This window comes from Mesocricetus auratus, unplaced genomic scaffold, assembly GCF_017639785.1.
Source record: "Mesocricetus auratus isolate SY011 unplaced genomic scaffold, BCM_Maur_2.0 Super-Scaffold_100015, whole genome shotgun sequence".
Taxonomy (NCBI): Eukaryota; Metazoa; Chordata; class Mammalia; order Rodentia; family Cricetidae; genus Mesocricetus; species Mesocricetus auratus.
This window is the reverse complement of record NW_024429198.1, coordinates 26,273,165-26,287,249: the sequence shown is the minus strand read 5'-3', so window position 1 is coordinate 26,287,249 and position 14,085 is coordinate 26,273,165. Positions and strand designations below refer to the sequence as shown.

Here is a 14,085-nt window from a genome sequence, read left to right as displayed (position 1 = left end):
AGAATAATCTTGTAGTTAGTATGAAGCTGTCTTTGGAGAATCCACATAATTGTGGCCTTCATGCTGCAGAGTGAAAACTACTGGAGAGTAATACTGCATCAATTCCTTTTGAGACTGTGACGTCATAAATTTGGACTCCTATTCAAACGTGAGAGAGGACTTGGTGTGATGGGATAAGTGGACCTCATGATTGACAGGAGGAGGCTTGAGTATCTCTGAAAGGGAGAGGTGTAGGCAGATGTTTCTCTCCCACCAGCCAGTTCCCAAATATTGGCTCAGAGAGGCTGTATATTTATTATGCATGCTCAGCATATAACTCAGGCTTATAATTAACTGGCTCTTACATTTTAAGTTAACCCGTATTCCGTATTTACCCTCTGCCACATGGTGGTACCTTTATTAACATGGAACGTTAATCTCCTGCTCTGTGTCTGCTTGCAGACTCCTCAGACTCTGCCCTTGTCCTTCTGATCATCTTTAGTTTGGTTGTCCTATCTATGTCCTGTGTGGCTACTGGCCAATCAGCGTTTTATACGAGTCCGAGTGACAACTCTTTGTAGAGTGCACAAGAGGCTGAGTCCACAGCAGAGGGGAGAAATGGCCCAGGTGATCTGGTAGGCTCTGCCTTGTCTTCTCATCCCATGCCTTCCTTCTATCTCTTCACTTTATTGACAGAGTCTACACGCCTTTAAACACACTCTGTCACTGAATGTGGCATCCAGGTCCTCTGATGCTCCCTGGGATAGTTATGGAAAGGTTTGCCTAAGATTTTGTGCTGAGTTAGAGTCCAAAAAAGATAAATTTGGAAGGCTGTGCCTTACTCAGGGCCCACTGCTTTGCATATAGATTCTTCCTATGACAACTTCAGCTCTAGTCTTAAAGGGAAAGGGGGGTAGTTTAGTCTGGAGCCATTTGAGTGGCCATGCCCTGGGAACAAAGATTAGGTTATGCCGAATAACATGCTCCAACTTGGAAATAGTCATGGGGTTCCATGGTTTTGCAGAACAAACGAAGTAATCTATGAAGGCAAATTTTAAAAATACTGGTGCCTACACTAGAGACACAGAAACTGCAAGATGGGGGGTGTGATATACTATATGCCTATGATCTATTTGATGATATACTTAAATTTTGGATTGATAGAAGTGCATGTTGTGCTAAGTCAGTGGATTCTAAAAGTTTTTAAATCTATTGTCCCAAGCTATTTGGTCCACTACAGAGTGATGTAAGGAATAACTGTTTCTGAAGGGTAAAACACCTCAACATAAGGTAATAACTCTCTGATCCTGCAAAATTCCAGTCTCCACAATTCTGAACTTCTCCATGGCCCATCAGTCTGTGCAAACACAGACTCCTTCCAAGAGTTTTTCACTCACATCTAGACACAGCTTCTTATCAATAATTTTCCTCCACAGTCATTCCCTCTATCTCGTGTGCTCTTGCATATATTACACAAATGTGTCAAACCAAGTGTTTGCGAGCTGGAGACTGTCTCATGACATTGAAGACTACTTAGGTTGACAACCATGTGCTATTCATTAGGTACAATCAATAACTATATACTGATTGCTTAAAATTCACATTTATATTCGTTTTCATTAGTTGTTATATGTTCAGATGTGCTGTTACATATGCTTATATATTATATATACATACATATATGTGTGGGGTGATATTTTGTTTATGATAAAGCTTGCCTGATGATCAGAGTGCAAAATTACCCACACTAGTCAGCCATAGAGGCCAGGCAGTGGTGGCACATACCTTTTTTTGTTTGTTTGTTTGTTTTATGAAACAGGGTTTCTCTGTATTGTTTTAGAGGCTGTCAGTCTAGCCCGGCCTTGAACTCACAGAGATCCGCCTGCCTCTGCCTCCCAAGTGCTGAGATTAAAGGCGTGCGCCACCACCGCCCGGCGGCGGTGGCACATACCTTTAATCGCAGCAGCCACACTAGTTAGCCATAGAGTTTTGGAGGTGGTGGTGCAAGTCTTTAATCCCAGCATTTGGGAAGCAGAGGCAGATGGTTCTCTGTGAGTTCAAGGCCACCCTGGGCTACATGAGATTGTTCTGGTCTAAAAGTGAAACAGAGCTCACACCTTTTATCCCAGTACTTTAATCCCAGTCTTAGGATTCATAGAGATAGGATCTTGCCTATTCTGTCTGAGCATTAAGAGAGGTAAGAACTCTAGTGGCCGGCTGCTGTACTTCTCTGATATTTCAGCTTCAGCCTCTGATATCTGACTCTGGGTTTAGTAAGACTAATTAGGATTGTATTACATATGCATGTATGAACACACATACATATGTATTTTCTCAGAACATATAGTCTTACACTCATGTTCGGGACTTTATAACCAGTTGGTGTGTTCTTCCCTTGGGAAGACTATTTCTGGCTCTTTTAGCATTCCTTAATTTCCTGTAGTTCTTTGTGTAGTGTTGAGCCTCTCTTGTGTTATCATGTTTATTGTTGTCACAACAAAACCCCTAATCCCTCTGGCTCTTACAGCTTTCGGTTCCCTCTTCTGCAGTGATGCCTGTGCTTTAGGGGTAGTAGTTGTGCTGTCCATGCTCCCCAATTCTGCATGTTGCTTGGTTGTAGCTTTCTGTAATGCTATCTGTTGTCAAGAAAAGTTTTTTTAATAGGGATAATAGGTTCTTGAGTATAATGACAGATATTTAGAATATAGTTAGGGTTTATGCTGAGTTGGTAAACTGGTCATTGTAAATTCTCCTCCAAGATTCATGACTTAATTAGTCCTGGGTTGTCGGCTAGATATCCTGAATCAGGAATGATTTTCCTCTTGTTGAGTGGGTCTTAATCCAGTTAGAGAGCTGTCGATTGCCACCTTGGTACGGGAGCCAGTGCCCCGTTTAGGATTATTTTGCCATGAAGGTCATTGTTGTGATACATAGGCATTCTAGTTGGACATGACTGATGGTCACTACCCTCCTTCGGAAGTTGGCACCTCACCTTACGTTACCATGAAAGTTTGACCTCAGGGAAGAGGGTCAGTTTCAGCCCAGGCGTCTGGTCAGGTGTTTGAGATGCATGGTTTCTTCAACAACAGGAACTCACTTTCCACCTCTTGGGAGTAATCAAGGGTATAGTTAGGGACTATCCTGGATTATGCTGCTGGTTGTAGGTTCCCCTCTAAGATCCATGTCTTCATCAGCCCTGAGTTGTTGACTAGGTTTCCAGTACCAGGTATAATTTCCTTTTGTTGAGTGGGTCTTAATCCAGTTAGAGATCTGTTGCTTCCCACCATGGAGTAATGGGTAGTGGCGTTCCACCCATAGCAATATCACAAATTAGTAATAGCTTGTAATATTTGGAGAGCTATTGGACAACCCTGACCATCAAGACAAAATAGGGTTTCTCATGCCTGATGTTGGGGTTTCTTTTAGGTCGCCTTTAGCTGTTGGAGGAAGCACTGCCAGTAAAGATGGGGATTGATTTAAACTATGTGTGAATATTTACATACAGACTGACATGTATTATAGGCTTTGCTTTTTGATGTTGGTGATAGAAAATAGTATGCATCAGTGTGGCTTTTTCATACATCTTTACTGTTAGTTTACTCTTGGTACACATCCTTGTCCCTTCCCCTCTGTAATTAGTGAGCCATCGTTCTTCTCATTTCCCCCATGAGATCACATGTTCTCTGGATTCTCTCCCTGTTCCTCTCCCGTAGTGTTCCTGTGGGGGTTGTTTGCAACCTTCATGGTCAGCGTGACAAGCTGCCAGAGGCAAGAAGGCAGTTTCGCCCAACACCACTCCATAGCAGGTGTAACATCGAGACTTTGGCCCTGAGTGGTTTGTTTTCTGCATATTTTTTGTTTTTGTTTTTCCACACAGGGTTTCTCTGTGTAGCCTTTGTTGTCCTGGATGTACTCTGTAGACCAGACTGACCTCAAACTCACGGAGATCCTTCTGCCTGTGCCTCCCAAGTGCTGGAATTAAAAGTGTAGGCCACCACTGCCTGGACTGTTATGCATATATTTAGCAGACCTCAATTTGGTGAAAACTCCTGGTAATCGTTCAACCCCATGAGTGCAACGATGCATTCATAAATCTTCTTGAGGAATAAATTATCTAAATACAGATTCGAGGTGACTGCATGGAAACTTTCTAAAGTCCATAAAGGTAGGGTCTATGGATTAAGTGAGAAAAATGGCCTTATAAATAAATGAGAAAAACAATATATGATCAGAATCTCTAGCCACATAGATGGCACAAGAACGCCAAGCTTAAAATCATGTCTGCTCTAGCATTTTGGGTGGCAAACAGGTTTTGCTTTCCCTTTTTTATTTGAACTGTCTTGTATGCTTAACATTTCAGATCCCACAAGTGCATGTCTGTAAGTACACACTACACATTCCACAACAGGTCCATGTATGTGAGTACACACTACACTCCCCACAACAAGTGCATGTCTGTGAGTACACACTACACACCCCATAACAGGTCCATGTCTCTGAGTACACACCACACTCCCCACAACAAGTGCACGTCTCTGAGTACACACCACACTCCCCACAACAAGTGCATGTCTCTGAGTACACACCACACACCCAATAACAGGTCCATGTCTCTGAGTACACACCACACTCCCCACAACAAGTGCATGTCTGTGAGTACACACTATACATGCCCACAATGATCTTTTTTTATCTTCCTGGTTTCTGAAGTTGCTCCAGGATGTGTAAAAACATCTGAACATTTGATCTAGGAGCCTCAGATTACAAAGGATATGCCATGTTTGCCTTTATGCATCTGGATTGCCTCACTCAATATGATCTTTTCTTGGTCCATCTATTGACCTGTGACTTTTATTTTCTTTACAGGTGCAGAGTATTCCATAATGTATATGTACCACATTTTCCTAACCATTTGTCAGTTGAAGGATGTTTGTGTATCTGTTCCTAGCTTTTAATGAGTAGAACAGCAGTGAACTTGGCTAAGCAACTATCTGCTGATTGGATGTCAGGGTCTTTTGAACTATTACAAAAAGTGGTATAGCTGGGGCACATAGAAGATTTATTTTTAGATTTTGGGAATTCTCTTTACTGATTTCCTGAGTTTGCCATCCCACCTATAGTGGATGATGGCTCCCTTTTCCCCACGCCCTCTCCAGCATTATATTTTAGTCGTTATGGTGATCATTGCCATTCTGACTAGGACAAGATGAAGTCTCAGATTGTTCATATTCACATTTCCCCAACTGCTCGGCACACGAACAGTTTTTGAGACGTTTCTCTGATATTTCCACCCTCTTTTGAGAACTCTATGTACAGATCCCAAGCCTGTTTTGAGAATGGGTCCTTGCTTTTTGGACTCTGTTTTTTGAGCTCTTTGTATATACTGGAGTTTACTCCTCTGTCAGGTATACAGCTGTTAAAGGTTTACTTCTGTGGATTCCTGTTCACCTGATTATTTCTTCAGCTGTATCTAATTATTTACTTGTCTGAAATAGCACTAATCAATTGTTGACCTTAGCTGTAGAGCAGATTGAGTACTGCCCTGAAAGCCCTCTCCTACACCTATTTCATGTGGGCACTGACTGTGTTTCCTTGTATCAGATTTACTGGTTAGGTTTCACATTTAGGTCTTTGATCAGTTTGGTGAGTTTTGCAATAGGGTGATCGATTAGAATCCAATTTCAGTCTCTGCAAGGGCACGTCCCTCTTCCCAGGAACATTTGTTGAAGATGTTTTCTTTTCTCCAGCACATATTTTTGGCTGAAGTTATCTGTGTCCATGTCTGGCTTTCCTTTGGGGTTTTTGTGGTGTCTTTACATGGGTTTGTTATTAGAGCAATACCGTGTTCACAGACAGAGTTTGTGGAAATTTCTTCTGTTTCTATATGTTTTAAATAGTTGGAGGAGTGACTCTTCATCTTTGAAAGTCTGGGAGAGGGAATTCAGTTGTGAATATCTGGCCATGGAATTTTTTTTTAAGCTGGAAGAGAGACCTTTCACCACCGTTCCACGTCTTCATTTGTTCTGAGTCTTTTTAGGGGCTTCATCTTCTTTAATTTTGGTCATTCATATATAAAAGCTGCATATGACTGAAAATGAAATCAGAAGATTAAACCTCTCTGACTTGTTTGAATCATTCCTAAAAGAAAATATGAGAAACCGTACAAGCAAATAATTTTTTATAATTTATTTATTTTTAATTTTATGTGCATTGGTGTTTTACCTACATGTAAGTCTGTGTGAGGACACCAGATCCCCTGGAACCGGAGTTATAGACAGTTGTGAGTTGCCATGTGGGTGCTGAGAATTGGACCCCGGTCCTTTGGAACAACTGCCAGTGCTCTTAACTTCTGAGTCATCTCTACAGCTGAACAAGCAAATGATTTAATGATACAAACTGAACAACTGAGAAAAACAAGAACAAACCTAATCCAAACCCAGTCCATGACAAGGCATAATAAAAATCAAAACAGAACTTAATGAAATAAAAACAAAAAAAAAGATTCAAAGATTTAACAAATTCACGGCAGATACATTGAAAAGATAAGAAATATTGAGTGATACATGGCCCAACTCACCTAAAGAGGATCAGAAATTGTCCTGATATTTTGTTTGTTTTAACCAATAAAGCTTGTCTGAATATCACAGTGCAGAGCTAATCTACTAGCAGGCAGGCTGTGGTGGCACACACCTTTAATCCTAGCACTCGGGAGACAGAGGCAGGGGGATCTCAGTTAGTCCAAGGCTACCCTGGATTACACGAATTTCATCCAGTCAAAAAGAGAAACAGAGCCAAGAGTTGCTGGCTCCACCTTTAATCCCAGTGTTCAGGAGTCACACGCCTTTAGTCTGCTCTGGGGAGGAGAAAACAGGAGTGGTATGGCTGGGTGGAGAGAGGAATATAAGACAGGAGGAGACAGGAGCTCAGTGCAGTCTGAGAGGCAGGCAGTCTGAAGCAGTCTGTCGTTCTGAGCAGTGTAGTCTGAGGAAGGATCGCCCCTTTGGCCTGACCATTGGTAGAGGTAAGAACTCTCTAATGCCTGGTTGCTCTGCTTCTCTGATCCTTCAGCTTTCACCCCCTGACAGCTGACTTCGAGTTTTCATTATTAACAATGAGAACCCTTGCTACAAGAAGTGAACAGGAGGACATTATAATGGATAACAAAGAAATTCAGACTATCATGGAAACCTGTGTATAAAAGCTCCTAAATACGTTTCTTGCAGACAACAGAAAGCTGGATTTTGTTTCTTGCTCCATTCTCCTGGCATATGCCTTTTGCCTGGGGAATGGAGGCTTTAGCTGCTTTGATGAGTGTTGTTGCCACTGTGCTGCTGCTTTTTGGTGCAGCTGCTTGTGTTCTCAGGGGCCCAGGGTTTCAGTAACTTTGGCTTCTTGCTTCGTTCCACAACCTCTGCTTTATGTACATACATCCTTCTCTTCAGCCTAAGATACTGCTTCCAGTATTTTCTTCAGGTTTGCTCTGTAGTATATGCTTTTTATTTTGTTTTTTACATTTCAAACTTTTTAAATTTAAATTAGAAACAATTTTTTTTACATGTCAATCCCAGTTCCCTCTCCCTCCTTTCTACTCCTTAGAGAAGGTAAGGGTTTTTTTTCAAAGTCTGTTATATCATTTGGAGCAGAGCCTAGACATCCCATATGTTTAGGTTGAGAGTGTATCCCTCTAGGTGGAATGGGCTCCCAAAGTCCATTCGTATACTAGGGATAAATACTGATCCACTACCAGAGGTTCCATGGATTGCCCAGGCCTCCTAACTGACACCCACGTTCAGGAGGTCTAGATCAGTCCTATTCTGGTTTCCCAGCTATCAGTCTCCCCCTTGTTCAGGTCAGCTGTTTCTGTGGGTTTCTTCAGCCTGGTGTTGACCCCGAGTATGTGGTTGATTTTAGAGAAGGTTCCACGTGGCACTGAGAAGAAGGGATAGATGAATGGGCTACAGATGTCTGTTAAACCCAACTGGGTCACATTTTGTTAGTTCTTTTGTTTCTTTTTTATGTTTCTGTCTAGGGGGTCCTGTCTAGTGGTGAGATTGGGGTGTTGAAGTCTCCCACTCTAAGTGTGTGGGCCCACGCTTACCTCCTCTCGTGGATGGAGGCAGGACTTGGACGTTGCCAGTCTCTGAATGGGCTGGACCGCTGGGGATGGGCTCCAAGCAGGCACTGGAAGGTGGTCTGGAACGCATATACTTTTTTAATGCTTCTTACATTTTTTTCCTTCAGCTATGACAGATCATTTTGCTGTGTGTAGTAACTTAGGTTGGCTGTCATGGTCTTTTAAGACTTGGGATGCATTTCTCCAAGACCTTCTGGGTTCCAAAGTTTTCGCTGAGAAATCAGCTCTGATCTCTATGCACCTGTCTTTTCCCTTGCAGCTCTCAGTATGCTGTGAGGAGTTTCTTTCCGGTCTTGTCTTGCATGTTCTGTGTGCTTCTTGTAATTTTATGGTGATGTCTTTTCCTCATTGGAGGAGGATTTCTTTTATGATCTTGTTGAAGATCTTGTCTAGGCTTGGGAGTTCTTCCCGTCTCTGCCTGTATTTTGCAGGTTTTGTCTTCTCATAGTGTTTCCTTTTGTGCATTCATATTCTTAACTTATTTCATGTAGCTCAACTACTTTATCTCTAAGTCCTGACACCTTTGTTCTGCTTGATTCATTCAACTGTAAGCTTTTGCGGTTGGATTGTTGGCTTTTCAATTCCATCTTCATTTCAGTTAATGCCCTCATCAATCTTTCTCTTTATTGAATTCCAGTTTCAAATCCTGGATTGTCCTTGTCATTTCTGTCATTCTTATGTTTTGTTGTTGTTGTTGTTGGACATCAATAAGCCATTTATTCTCCTTAAGTTCATTGTCTTTAATGGCAGAGTGAGTCGTTGGTTGTTTAAATGAGGGAGGAGTTTATACAGCACAGGCAGTGTAGAAATCCCAAGGCTGGCCACATATGCCTTGTGTCCCTACCTAAGCCTTCCATAAACTAAGACTGCATGCGTGTGTCAATACGGGCTTTCTTGTTTCTCTCTCTTTTTTATTCTTTGTATTGTGTCCAATGAATCTTTTACAATTCCTCTGGTGCTCTTTAGTACATTGACGGGATTCTTGACTGACTGACAGACTGTTCTTTCATGTCTTTTCATGCTCTTGTAAGTCTTGTCAGCTTTTGTGTTTGTCAAGGCCCTCTTATGCCTTAGCATGTGATGTTAGATGTTTATTGTTTTCCATCACTGTGGTATTTTCTGCCTCATCCTCCCGCTTTTCATACTTTTTACATGGTTTATTTCTAGTATTCTTTATTATATATATGGTGATATTTTGTTTGTTATCCAACAAATCTTTCCTGAAGATTGGCATGAAGACCTAAGCCACTAGTTAGCCATAGAGGCCAGGCGTGCACGAATACACCTTAAATCACAGTAATTGGCGGTCACACGACTTTAAATCTGACAACTTGGGCAGAGGAATCCGGAAGATCAGGAGTTCAAGGCCACCCAGAACTATATGAGATTGAATCAGTTTAAAAGAGAAACAGAGCTGGGCCTCAACCCAGAGTTGCTGCATCAGAACTGCGTCTTCATTGTGTTTATCATTCGTGATTGTTCATATTGGGGTGAGAAGTGTCCTCCCCATCACTATGGCTCTACTGTGAGAATGTACATCCTGTGTGGTGTCTTATGATATGAGCATGGGACAAAATGCATGTTTTGTTTCAAAATTGTATTATTTATATGTTCATGTAGTGTCCATTCCTGGGAGATTGTCTGATCCTCTGGAACTGGAGTTACAGACAGGTGTGAGCAGCCATGTGGCTGCTGGGAATCAAGCCCAGGTCCTTTGGAAGAGCAGCCAGTGCTGTTTACTACTGAGCCATCTCTCCTGCCTCAACAATACTCTTCTGTAGATACATTGGCTCTCCATTTTATGGGTTTTAAAAGTAGAATATCCAGCCAGGTGCCTTTAATCCCAGCACTGGAGGCAGAGGCAGGCAGACCTCTGAGTTTGAGACCAGCCCAGTCTACAAGAGCTAGTTCCAGGACAGCCTCCAAAGCCATAGAGAAACCCTGTCTTGAAATACCTTAATAAATAACTAAAAGTATAATATCCATGGGAGTTTCTAGTATCTTCTGCCATTCAATTTCCTTAATGATGAGTTCTATGCATTGTCACAGAACTACAGACTGATTTCAGGGATATTGCTTTCCTATATCAGAAGCACTAGAAGCTCTCCTCTCCCTCTGGTGACTTTTCATTTATATCCAGAAACACATATGCCTCTGGTATTTAAGTTTTTATTGGCAGTTTTAATTAGCATAGTATATAGCATTCATTCTTTTTTCTTTACTTCAGGAGATGCTGTCTTTTCGGGATGTGGCCATTGATTTCACTCCAGAAGAGAGGGAATACCTGGAGCCTGCTCAGTGGAATCTGTACAGGGATGTGATGTTGGAGAATTACAGCAACCTGCTGTTCCTGGGTGTGTTGCTCTTTTTTTAAATTGTTGCTGCCTTTTAAACCAAGGCTGTCCTAATCAGTAATGGCAACTCCTCTGCTACCAGCAGCTGTTATGACACAAGAGCTGCAGCCTGGGGAAATTCTGTTCCCTCAGGCACCGTCTCTTTCACAGCTAGGAAGGGAATTTATCTAAATCTCTATCCCTCTAAAGAACTCAAGATTCAAAGGTTGAGGTGGAATTCTGCTCCTCAGAGAGGCTGAATATCAAATATTTCAACTCTTTACCTTGCTCCTGTCTCTCAACTGCCCCCTGTCCCCCCATTCTTCTCCTCACCCGTACTTAAACACCCTTCTCCACATGGTTCCTCCCTACAACTTCCTGTCAGCTAATTGCTGACTCAGCCTCCAGAGCACAAGTGAATTTTATTCATTCAAACACATCTTTGCAGTATTAAACTAATGTTCCAGAGCACAAACAAAAGTAACACACCTTAAAACAATAGTCTACATCATGGGTGAGGAACACTTCCACGATGAACTCTTATTTAAATGTCAGCATCAAATTATCTTTGTATAGTATCTCATGAGAGCTTGTGCTTCTAGCAATTAAATTCATGGGACAATTTTTAAGGAAAATTAAGGAGAATATTCATATATTTTAGAATGATGTTATTTCTTCCTGTGTTGGTAACCTCCCCCCTTTTCACAAGTATCCTATATATTGGTGGTAATGTTATAAAGTAAGTGGAGTGAGTGGGAAACATACAAGTTAAAAAGAACATCACACTCTTCAGTTTTAGTATTTTCCTTGTAACTGAGGGAGATGAAGGTCAGGACATGCAAATCCTAAATTCCTCCTAAGAATTCTGCTGTGTCCATCAGGAAACACTTGAAGAACTAATCTTGTACAACCCTTGATTATATCTTCTTGTTCCTTATACATGAAGTTTTAGAGAGGACATGAGATCTCCAGGAAAACACACTAATGATTGTGTTCTCTTTTCTCACAAACAGGTCTTGCTTCCTCTAAGCCATATCTGGTCACATTTCTGGAGCAAAGTCAAGGTCCTTATGATATGAAGGGACAAGCAGCATCTGCCATGCAAACAGGTGTGTAGGAATGGAGGGTGTGTTGATATCTTTCTTGCTTAAATAATGCCTGTCTACCTGCCAGGTAATGTAGCTTGACACTAGCTAACCATAGAGTTCTGGACGTCTGTACAGACAGACAGGAAGTGATGTATCTGGGCAGAAACAGGATATAAGCTGGGAGAAACAGGAAATAGCTCTCTTCTCTGCTGAGACTCTTAGGACGTAAGGTATGGCCGTGGCTTGTTCCTTCTCTCTGATCTCTCCATATTTCTCTCTCTATCTGACTCTAGCTTTTTATTATCTAGACTAATTAAGAACTCCATTAACAGGAGCGGACAAGGACAGAGTAGGAGGTCAGAGATCCAACAGGAAGCCAGGCTTTGTCATGCACATTGACTCACAATGTTCTGGTGGAAATCAGTTTTTAAGGATCTCCTTGTCTGTCTTTTGCTGTGAGAAGAGGATATTATGATGCACTGATTCTCTTATACTTTGCTCTTCTCCCGTTATGTCAGCTATGCTTACAGTGACTTCCTATGTTCTGTAATTTCTAGGTGACCATGATTTCTCTTTCATAAGTTCATCAGTGGACATGTATTCATAAATGGTGCATAGATATTCCTGTTTTCAATCCATAAATATTATTTAATGTTGTGATAGTTTTCTAGTTATATAGTCTAATTTTCATACTTTCCCAAACTAGAAGTCTGCTTAGGATATCTAGATTGATATATCTGTGAGAACATGTGTCTTCCATCTTTGACTACTTTTATACTTTGTATTCATCTAGTTATAATATTTCTATATTTCTTTAAGTGACTCGGTTACAATAGCACAATAGTCTTGTTTTCTTAATTGATGTTATGCCTTCCTTACATGCTTGACTTTGACTAATTATTCCTTTGTTTCTGTGTTCTATGTAGTCATCACTTTCATCTTTCATTGCAAGTTACATAATTTCCATCTATTATATTTTTTTAATTATACTCCATTGAATACAGCTTTACAACTCATTATTTATGTTAAAAATGCAGGTCTGAGTAAATGTTTCTGTTAAAAATAAACATAAATATAGAGAATTTTGCTCACTTTTCACTCATTTCTTAACTTTACTCACTAGGGAAAAAACACTCTACGGACAAGGAATGTGGCACCTTACCTTGCAACTCACAACCCATCAGCCACCAGACAATTAATTTAAGCATTAAGCCCTATAAGTGTGAAGAATGTGGTAAGGCCTTCCGTTTTCCATCATTTCTTGGTGTACACAAGAGAAGTCACACAGGAGAGAAACCCTTCAAGTGTGAAGTGTGTGGCAAGGCCTTCTATGTTCCATCACCACTTTCTGTACACAAAAGAATCCACACAGGAGAGAAACCCTATGCATGTGAAGTGTGTGGCAAGGTCTTCCATGCTGCTGCATTACTTTACAAACACAAAAGAATCCACACAGGAGTGAAACCCTATAAGTGTGAAGTGTGTGGCAAGGCCTTCTATGTTCCATCACGACTTTCCGAACACAAGAGAATCCATACAGGAGAGAAACCTTACACGTGTGAAGTGTGTGGCAAGGTCTTCCATGCTTCATCATTACTTAAAGTTCATGAGAGAATTCATACAGGTGATAGACCCTACAAGTGTGAACTGTGTGACAAGGCCTTTTATATTCCATCACGACTATCTATACACATGAGGATCCATACAGGAGAGAAACCCTACAAGTGTGAAGTGTGTGACAAGGCCTTCAATCGCCTATCAGGACTTTCTGTACACAAGAAAATTCATACAGGTGAGAAGCCCTACAAGTGTGAAGTGTGTGACAGGGCCTTCTATGTTCCATCACGACTGTCTGTTCACATGAGGATTCACACAGGAGAGAAACCTTACAAGTGTGAAGTGTGTGGCCAAGCCTTCATTCGCCCAGCAGGACTTTCTATACACAAGAATATCCACACAGGAGAGAAACCCTACAAGTGTGAAGAGTGTGGCAAGGCCTTCAACTGTCCATCAGGACTTTCTATACACAAGAAAATCCATATAAGAGAGAAACCCTAAAATTGTGATGTATGTGGCAAGACCTCCAGTCATCCTCCAGGACTGTCTGCACACAAGAGCATTCATACAGGAGAGAAACCCTACAAGTGCAAAGTATGTGGCAAAGCCTTCCATTTTTCCTCACTACGTTCAATACACGAGAGCATTCATGCAGGAGAGAAACTTTTAAGCTCCTTAAGAGTTCCCAGATTCTTTCTGCTCACTTGATAATCCATTCTGGAAAGAAACCCTACAAGTGTGAGGAATGTGGAAAAGCCTTCTATATAAAGTCTTATATAACATCACACCTAACACAGCACAAATTAACTCACACTGGGGAGAAACATTACAAATGTAAAGAGTGGCAAACTGTATACGTGTACCAGAAACCGTATGGAATACCGAAAAATTCATTCTGGAGAGAAGCCTACAAGTATAAAGAATCTGGCAGACGTTAGACCTTACCCAACACATACTATACACCAGACTAGTCACAATGGAGAGAAGCATTACT

The 14,085-nt window shown here is 41.3% G+C and overlaps 1 pseudogene; it reads left to right on the top strand.

Annotated features, from left to right (window-relative positions):
* The window catches only part of LOC110343652, a 58,604-nt pseudogene that overhangs the window by 23,597 nt on the left and 20,922 nt on the right, over nucleotides 1-14,085 (top strand).